Here is a 10,170-nt window from a genome sequence, read left to right as displayed (position 1 = left end):
ATTAAATAATAAAAAGTTATATTTTTATGAACCCCGTATACTGTACAGGTTAAATAAATGCAATTTTATATATCAAATAATAAAAAAAGTTATATCTTTAAAAACCATGTGTATTACACAGATTAAATAAATATAATTTTGTATACTAAATACTAAAAACGTCGTATCTTAAAAAAAGCCGTGTATAATCGGGTTGAATAAATCTACCAAATAATAAAAAGAATTACATCCTTAAAAACCCCGTATCTTACACGTGTTGAATAGATCTAAAAAAGAGTTATATCTTTAAAAATCATGTGTATTACACATATTAAATAAATGTAATTTTGTATATTAAATACTAAAAACATCACATCTTTAAAAAACCCGTGTATAGTTGGGTCGAAAAATCTACCAAATAATAAAAACATTATTTCCTTAAAAACCTCTTGTATTATACGTGTTGAATAAATCTAACTTTGTATATCTTTAAAAACTTCGTGTATTACACGGGTTATATAAATGTAACTTTGTATAGTAAAAAATAAAAAAAATTATATTTTCCAAAACCCCGCATTTTAGACTTGTTGAATAAATCTAATTTTACATATCAAATGATAAAAAGTTATATCTTTAAAAACTTCGTGTATTACACGGGTTATATAAATGTAACTTTGTATAGTAAAAAATAAAAAAAGTTATATTTTCCAAAACCCCGCATTTTAGACTTGTTGAATAAATATAATTTTGTATATCAAATAACTAAAAATTTATATTTTTAATAAATTAGGATAATATTTAATATTAATTCATTATTTATATTTAATATAATATAAGTAGGAAAGAGAGGTATTTGTTTTAAAAATATATTAAATTACCAATTTAGATGTGAGGATAATATTTTATTAAAGTATGATAAGATTTAATATTAATTTATTATTTATTTATCTAGTTAATATAAGATAAGTATAAATTTGAGATGCCTTCAATGAATGACACGTGTGCAAAACTTGGTTTCTTTTATTATAATAGATAGATTTATTTTATGCTATGTTATTTTCGAGTAGATACCGATATAATCGATAAAATTTTACATATTTATTTAGAGTTATCAAATAAACTTATATTTTTATTATTATTTTTTATAAGTGATAATAATTGTTTTCTATAAGTGATTTAAAAAAAATTAATGTAGTTGGAGGGTTTAAATGTTAAAAATATCACATGTTAAATATTTAATATAGTTTTAGTTCATATGTTTTTAATTGAGAAACCCTTCATATATCTTATTTATATTATGCTATGTTATTTTCGAGTAATTTTACATATTTATTAAGAATTTTCAAAATAAACTTATATTTTATTATTGTTTTTATAAGTGATAATAATTGTTATTATTTAACCTTCTTACTGGCCAGTTATAAATATAGCAGAATTTGCTCTACATTTATGTTTAATATCAACACAGTATAACGACTTAAAAGATCCTTACAAGTTACAATACCATGAATTAGGTGGAAATTCTTCGATTTGTTGGGTTCTTTTTTTTTTTTTTTTGGTTGGAATTGTAGCTTGCAAATCCGCGACCTTCTCAAACATTTCATTATGAACCGAGTCTAGACTAGACTAGGTTTCACATTAAAAGAAAGCCATTATAAAAACTTGATGAAGATGAGGGGAAGAGATGATGCATGTGTTTCTTTGACCAAAAAAATAGAATTTTCTTTTTTGAGTACTTAAATATTTTAGAGGAGAAGTTTTACTTATTAATATTATTCCATATATTAATAAGCAACTTCCGCATCATTATTTGTACCTTTAGCTCAGGGAGTGCTTCAAAAAAATTTGATTTTTCCACTTCTAACCCAAACAATTCATATTTTACATTTTAATCCCTTTTCATTTTTTTACTTTTACCCCAACTTTTTCCATCTTTTCTAATTTAACACAACACTTTATTATCTACAACTTTCGTACCCCATACTTTTTATCTTTAGCGTCGTTCTAAATTTTGCGAGTTAACATGTCGTAGCGTGCATGTGAGGTTCAACGTTTTTGCTCTATTTTTTCATATATGACTGACCTGTCGCAACGCGTCCATTTTCCCCTTTTTGAAAAGTTCGCCGCAACGGACGGGTCGTAGATCGACTAAGTTATTATTTTCTACGTTTTACGTTTCTGGTTAATTTCTTCGTATTAAGACACTGTAACGCGTGTGTGTGGTTCAACGATTTTAGTCTGCTTTTCGTTCAGTGTAATTTTTACCATTTTATCTATTTTATTTTTACGATGTTGAGAGTCGATGTGGTTGTGGCATTGGTGCTACTTGGCACGGTTTTACGAACTTTCTTAACCGATTAAATTTTTTACTAATTTTTTGTTTCGGTTTACCCCTATACTTCCTTTACTTAAAAACTATTTTTTACGTGCTTATTTTATGTACGGGTATGTGTAAATATGATTTCTTCTACATTCCGACGTAAATTTTTTTTTTATAGACGAGTCATGTCAAATATAATACGTTTTCGTTTAAAGAAACCATTTTTACGTGCATATTTCTATGTACGTTTTCGTATAAATTCAAGTTGTTCTACATTTCGACGTAAATTTTTTTGGGAAATGATTCAGGTCAAATATAACATGTTTTCGTGCTTATTTTATGTACGTTTCGTAAAGTTTGTTTCGAACCGAGTGGAGTCAAATTATGGTTTCTTATTTTCCCCTTTTTTCGAAAGCTCTAATTAATCCCTTTCAATTACATGTACATATTTTCCTTCATACCCGTTACGTTTTCTTTGTATAAGTTGGGTCACATATAATACGTTATGATTGTGCGATATGAATTCCATTTACTTTACATTTGATCCAATCACAATACTTATACATGTTACACCGAGTTCAACTGGATATGTCGAAATGTGTGTTTTCATATGGTTAATGCATCATATAACGTTTGGACTAATCCATTCAATGTTTACGATGTACCCGCGCCGCAACGCGGGCGGGTCTTAACCCTAGTTATAGAGTAAAGATCAAATATGAAGTTTAATCTTGATAGAAAGGGTAGGAAGTAATCCTAGCCTTACACGTGGCAAATTAGAAAAACAAGTGAGAAGGGTATTTTAGTCCAATAGAAACAATATTATCACCATTCATCTTCTTCTCCCGACCCAACCCAACCAAAACCCTATCTTCATAACTAACTGCTCCCGTCCCCCACACCCCTCACCACCGCCATCTGACAACCACCGGCAACCCATCATCCTTCGAAAACCAACACCATCCACTCCCACCGCTGTCAACCACCACCCATGTGATTCATTCGACCACACAACAAACTCCTTGCCCGAATTAGGATCGCCTAACGACGTCGTCGGTGCCCGCCCCGCCACCCTCTCCTGTAACACCCATAATAATTTTTATCCTTTACATAACATTAAAGTAAGCATTTTATATGAAAAATGCCACTTAACAAAAACTTTTACATCATAAGTATTTAAACATGTTTACAACATCCAAAACATCGCTAAAAGTGTTTACATAATCCACTTTTATTAAAACAAAACAAGATCGAATGCGGAAGCTTCATTGAGAGGTGTGTTCGGTTCTTGCTCGTGGCTTGATCCTCATGCGGAAGCATATAACATTCACCTAGAATCAAAACCAACAAAAAAAGTTAGTTTTGATAGTTTAATTACAAGTTAACACAAGTCCCATGAGCCAAACAATTAAAATAACAAGGATTTGCAGGTTTTACACCCGTCGCGTGCCGTAATCGAAACTATGCTCAAAAACGGGTTCGATTAACTATGATATACAAAATTCGACAAAAGTGACTGGGCTCTACCGTAACTTACGGTAGCTTTCAAACTTAACATCTGAATTCACAAATTAATAGGCTTCGAGCCCTTGGCTTTAAAATTCATTTTTAAAGACTTTTGACCTGTTCAAGTTTTTAAACCACAAACTTGTTTCTAATTAACCATTAAGCATACATCAACATGTTTATCTCAAAATCTTTAATTCGGGTTTGTAACTTTTATGAATTACGCGGCTAGTACCCAATCTATGCGCATAATTCTTTTGACCTACTTCGAAGATTTAAACCTTTTAAGATTAAATCTTTCCCCTTGGTTATGCACAATCTACTGTATACTTATCTATAACTCACAATATGCGTACCTGGTTCGGATCAACATATTGACCCGTTTTAATACCTTGTCTCAATAATAGCTAATTCATAGCATCGCTAATTCATAAGCCGATTTATCCTGTGTGCATAAAACTCCACAAACACTTATTAGTCGTTAATTGTTAAATGGTATCAACATTACCATTTGACCCGTTTGGTCTAAACGACCAAACATTTTGCGCTTATATTTGACTAGATCACCATTTTACCCTTTTTATTCGTTTAAACCTACTTAGAAAGTAGCCATTCAAAAACTCATTTTTATTTATGTCATCCCATGACCAAATTACCATTTCACCCATTTTTACCATTAAACATGGTTTTTCGTCTTTTGATACGTTCCGACACGTATCTTTTCGTGTCAAAATCATATTTTGAATATAACTTTGTCGTATTTCTAATCTATAAATAAATACATATCTTACGATAAAGGTGTAAGCTTTACTTACCTTGCATCCTTGCGAGCCTCATACTTGAACTTGTATCCATTTGACCCGTTCATTTCCAAGCTCCTACCTAGCTTGTCAGAGTCAAACTACCGTATCATATCCACAAGATGATTAGATTAGTCAACCATTAACATGACCATCACACCTTATGGATTCACACACTTATTCATCAAAGTATGCTATTTATTCAACAACTATTTTTTTTCCATAATTCTTTCCATTCACTAACCGTTTGACCCGTTAGTCAAGTTACTTATACAAACTAGTTAGTAAGTGATTTTGAACACTTTAAGCATGTCATATAAAGTGTTATTTGTTCCTAACAATAAATACTTCATGACTAAACAAGTATACGCAATCATATGTCTTTTCCGGATTAATAATAACATTATTAATGTGCAGCGATTTTCTATTCAGCTGCTGTAATCGACCATTATGACCCATTTAAATTCCGAACTAGATTAACATGTTCAAAAATGGATCGTAGAAAACTTCAATACCTTCGCAAGCATATAAGGTACACCTTCTAACGAATTTTCTATGATTTGATATGATTTTTATAAAATCAACACAGCAACTATATTTTCATTTTTCAATCAGCTTTTAAATTTTCTGAACAGCAGTTTTAATCACATTTTTGACCTCTTTAACAACCACATTTGTTTCTTATGATTGAAAACAGTAAAAATTTACTTCATAAGCTTTCCGAAAAGGTATAGAACACCCAAATCGGATAAACGGTTGATTTTATATGATTTTTTTAAGATTAGTCAAAATCCATATAAAAAGCTACGGAAATCATGTTTAGGTTCCTTTCAAATTCGACCAAAACCATCAAATGCAACCCATTTCCATGGCTATAACCCTTATTAAACTCTTGGTAATGGTTAGAGACCTATAACACAGTGATTGTAGGCTAAAAGATGTCAAAAACATCATCTATTTCAGCACTTTAGTTTTCATTTAGGCATTTTAACAAATACCTAGTGTGCATAATTTTACATACTTACTAACTAGTTCATATCTAGTTATTTTTACCAAAGTTAACATCAATTTGTGTAACACCTCGAATTTTTGTGTCCAATGATGTGTGAACACGTGTCATTTGTTTACACGTGGCATTGATATTAAATAAAGGACTAATATTGACAAACCTTGAAAGTATATAAATTCGAGGGTTATAAATGTCAAACAAGGGTAAATATACTGCATAGTAACCCTAAGTGGTGCTTGTACCTTCAAACGAATAAATCATGGATCGTACGGAAGCAAAACGCGGAAGAAAGTGAGAGATTACAAGCTACAGGGGTTAACTGTGTCAACATGTTTAATTATACCTCTGAGTGACCCTTTAACGCTCCCGAGGCTTTGTAACAGTATTATACGCTCACTAGAATATACTGTATAAATTCCGCGAAGTTCCGTTTTAAAACGAGAAAGTTATGATCAAATTCGTATGAGAAGGGTTAAAAGCGTCAACAATGAAAGTTAAGGCTTTCCGAATAATTAATAAACTAACCGGGGACTTAACAATGCGGGTAAATAACTCGAGGCCCTTAGTTGTAAATAATCAAGGGCCAAATCGCAAAGTTACCCCTTCAAAACCGAAAGGTCAGGTTAATAATTACGAAAGATTTCGTTATTAATTACCAGGATTTCGTCATGATTACAAAAGATTTAAAAAACCTGAAAATCTAACCTCTCGCGACCCGCATTATGTTCTGGGTTAAGTGAAGGCGGGCCGCGAGCCCCCTAAGATACGCGCCTGATTTTTAAACATCAGGCGGCCCGCGTACAAAATGCATGGATCCTCCATGCGGGCCGCGTGGGACGCCCAGATGCAGAAACTTTGGATTTTCATTCCTTTTGAGCTAGTGAACGATCAAACAACCAATAAATGAGGCATGGGCGCCCCCTACTCGACCCATAGCACCATGGGACACCTGCCCATCATCCATGATCAGTGTAGACCAATGTGTAATGATCTAGAGGCATGTTGAGCACTATAAATAGGCATGTTATGTGCATAAGTGAACTCACACCTCAAACACTCATCTCTGATCATTTCTAAGGCTCTCAAGTGCTCTTCTCTTGTTCTGAAACTTACTACAAGTCTCTGTAAGTATACCATACCTTCCATAGTTCTGTCTTTGCTTAGTTTAGCTTATAAACCAAACCGTCGTAACTAACGGTTGTCATAGCGATAATTCACGAATGGTCCAGTGAATTGTCGAATCAAAAGTAGTTATGAGTTGGTATTTATGTGGGTAATAAACCCCTAAAAGGGTTTCCCCTGATCACCACTCTAACTATGTCAAATGTCGAGTCAAACGTGCACACAAAAAGTCAACAGAAAGCTATATTAGCGATTCTTGTATAAATTGTAATGCAAATGATATGAAACCTGTTTTGACACTTATAAAACATGATATTAAGTATATAAACTTGTCTACGCTCGTTTGAATCGACCATTTGCTATATTGACCCGGTTCGGAGCCGAATGTCGCAAAAGTTTGACTTTTGCTTTGACTTCAGTTCTGACCCGTTTTAGTGAGGTATAGATATGCCTTAGGACTCTATTAGGACCAGGTTACATGATGGTATAAACCTCTGTGACCGGTTCATTGGTTGTCCGAGTCTTTTACGCATTTCCGTTAATCGCCTAAAAGTTGACCGTCACGGCCTTTTTAAAATAAAACGAGTATTTCGGATAGGTGAACGGACCATAACCTTGCTTACTAAATTATAAGCATGTCCTTAAAGTTTCACGTCAATCCGAGGTCTAGAATGAGAGTTATGCTAAATAGCGCAATTAAAGTAAACTTTTGTAATAAACGGCGCAATTAGCATAACACCTATCTAAACCAAGATTTCGTCACTAAAACTTTTACCCACTGTTATGAAATAATATTTTTGGAATTTTAAAGATTTTTGACAATTTTTACCTTGCTCATAACCTGCGGTTATGGCTACGGTTCGGTAAATACCGAATATACCCTTTTTGGCCGAAACTTGAGTTCTACAAGGTCTTTTGACCCGATTCCAGTTGCTACTGATTTCAAATAATAAATAAAGTATTTTAAACTTTATAAACTGTTCGGGAAACTCAGATTTCCTGTAGAACTCGAAAAGCTCTTTAAAAGTCTTTAAAATGACCGAAAAACCCCTACGGGGCGATATATTAACTAAAACTCGTTACGGGCATCACGGAAGGTATCCTACTGATACCACAACCTCTTTAAGGCATATTGATTTAGGAAACAAGCGTAGGACTCTCATGGTTAACCGTTTCGCCTCTTGCGCGCACGGTTCGGCTTATGGAACTAGTTTTCGTAAATTAGCCGATATGAGTCAAACCATATTATTTTGACCCTAAAATCCAGAGTGTGAACTTTAAACCCATATAAAACAAGTCTCTGAACTTGTTGGGTCAGAATCACACTCCATTCTCGGTTTTCGCCTCTTCGCGCGATTAAACCATATCTATCTTTTGAAACCGACCGGTCTAGGCTACGGCTAATATAAAGACCCGTTAGGATTCTAATAGGTTAATTAAAACCTTCGTTCCAGAATAGGAGCCCCAGTAAAAGCTATCTGTGACGTAATCCATTAAGGAATATACTTGCAAAGGTAAATACTTTTAACTTATTTTCCCTTATACGGGCTTGGGATACGGTATATTAATACCGCTTGATTGAGCATCATATCTTCCATCGCTTAGGTGGTTAATTGAATAATGTGATCGGCTCATTTAAACAGTCTTGTTACTTAAAAGCCTTTGGGGGGTTAATGACCGTTGTCCCGGATATCCTTGGCATCATTTTACGAAATGGCCACGACCTCGACATCCCGGTGTAGGCGTACACCCGGTATATTATGTCGACATTATTATTATTAAAAGACGTAGCCGTTGGTTTTTACACTACGGTTTTACGCAATGTGGTGTGTCTATTAATCTTTAACCCGGACAGGATCCGGGCTACTGAACGCATAAAAGGACATGTAATTCGTTCACAAGATTTTAATAATTTTCCCAAGTTATAAAAGAGTTTGTGCCTCGTGCATTCAAATCAATTTTAATAAACATTTTCAAATGTGTCAGTTGAACGTATTTACCAGTGTAAACTGACGTAGTTTCCCCAAAAGATTAAGTGCAGGTACTACACGAAATTTGGCTGGTAATAGCTTCCTAGCATCACGAATAGTCTCGCAAACTTGATGCTGTATCTGACTGAACAATACTTTATTTTATTTATGATCCCCTGTGGATAAAATTCGACTTCTGTAATACACTTGATATTACATTCAAAAGGTTGAATTATATTTATCTTTATGCTTCCGCTGTGCATTCATATAATTGTGTGGTTTGACTATATTGTTGCCAACTACGTCACGGTAATCCCCCACCAGGCCCACCGGTGAGACACGTGGAAATCGGGGTGTGACAATTTGGTAATTTCACATCAATTTAAACATCAACAAACCTGAAATTGCTTTAGAGAATTCAAATTACACTAGTACAACTATCATAATCCTAGTGTCTTCATACTTCTACATCACCCACTTAACACCTTCAATGGGGATTATCAATTTCATAGTTTTTCATCATTAATTAATCAAATCCTCACTAGGGTTTGTTCCTAGTCATGGATTTATCCTAATTTCACTCTTACATCAAACATGCAAGCAATAATTTCGTTTATGATAATTCACCATGAATTCAAAAAAATCACCAAAAGATGGAATTCGACATACCTTGTGATCCTCTAGCCCGAGTGATCACTAATCCTAGCTTGGTTTTCGATTTAGACTTGAAACCCCCTTTTCTCCTGTTAGAACTCACGACCAGAACACACACTTGGGTGTGTGTTTTGGTGTTTTTATTTTTATTAAATAAAACCTCTTTCACTTTAGCCAACTTTAGCCCCTTAACTAACAAAGTGTTGTAAAAGTGTTATTAACCAAGTTTCTTTGACATCTTATAACACTTAACTGACTAGGTTGTTATTCCAAGTTACTTAGTGGGTTCGGGAAGTTATACCCTGTTTTATTTTAAGTCCCGTTAACTCGGGCCTTCTATATACATTGTTTTCTCAAAGTATTTATTCTCCTTTTTAATTAACATAAAGTTTATTTATTTCGATCTCACTATTTACCGGGTTAATTTTTACCACTAACGGTACTCTTACCCGTCTTTACTATTAACGTGGTTTGATTACCAAACCCGTTTTCGGGGTGTTACATCTCCGGTGCCAACCTCCGCCTAAAGCAACCAGTGTGACCAAGCATCTAACTTTTTTATTACCGTTTGATGAAATGAATTCAATATCTCCGTTTTCAGCAGTCTCTTGTACCTGATTTGAAGCTTTGTTTGATGTTATAGTGGAGCAGATGCTTCCTTCAAAGTAGGTGTAGTATGGAAATTATGATGCACATATCTATACTACTTTAATAAGCATATAGGAAGGACAGAAATGGTCATTTGCCACTTTACAACCATTTGAAGCACATTGTACAAACATCTCAAGCACAAATGTGTTGAAAGTACCT

The 10,170-nt window shown here is 33.7% G+C and overlaps 1 long non-coding RNA gene across 2 annotated transcripts; it reads right to left on the bottom strand.

Annotated features, from left to right (window-relative positions):
- Positions 1-3,380: 3,380 nt before the first annotated feature.
- Positions 3,381-9,436, bottom strand: LOC110930171. Of its 2 annotated transcripts, none has more exons than XR_004888626.1 (3): positions 9,376-9,436; positions 4,621-4,706; positions 3,381-4,250 (listed from the first exon to the last, which is right to left on the bottom strand). It is a non-coding gene; the product is annotated as an uncharacterized LOC110930171 (long non-coding RNA). The 2 variants fall into 2 exon arrangements; XR_002587675.2 differs by having other exon boundaries at positions 3,381-3,630.
- Between the last annotated feature and the right edge of the window lie 734 nt (positions 9,437-10,170).

This window comes from Helianthus annuus, chromosome 3 (genome assembly GCF_002127325.2).
Source record: "Helianthus annuus cultivar XRQ/B chromosome 3, HanXRQr2.0-SUNRISE, whole genome shotgun sequence".
NCBI classification, from domain to species: Eukaryota; Viridiplantae; Streptophyta; class Magnoliopsida; order Asterales; family Asteraceae; genus Helianthus; species Helianthus annuus.
Note: the sequence above shows the minus strand (reverse complement) of the source record. Positions and strands in the feature narration are given on the sequence as shown.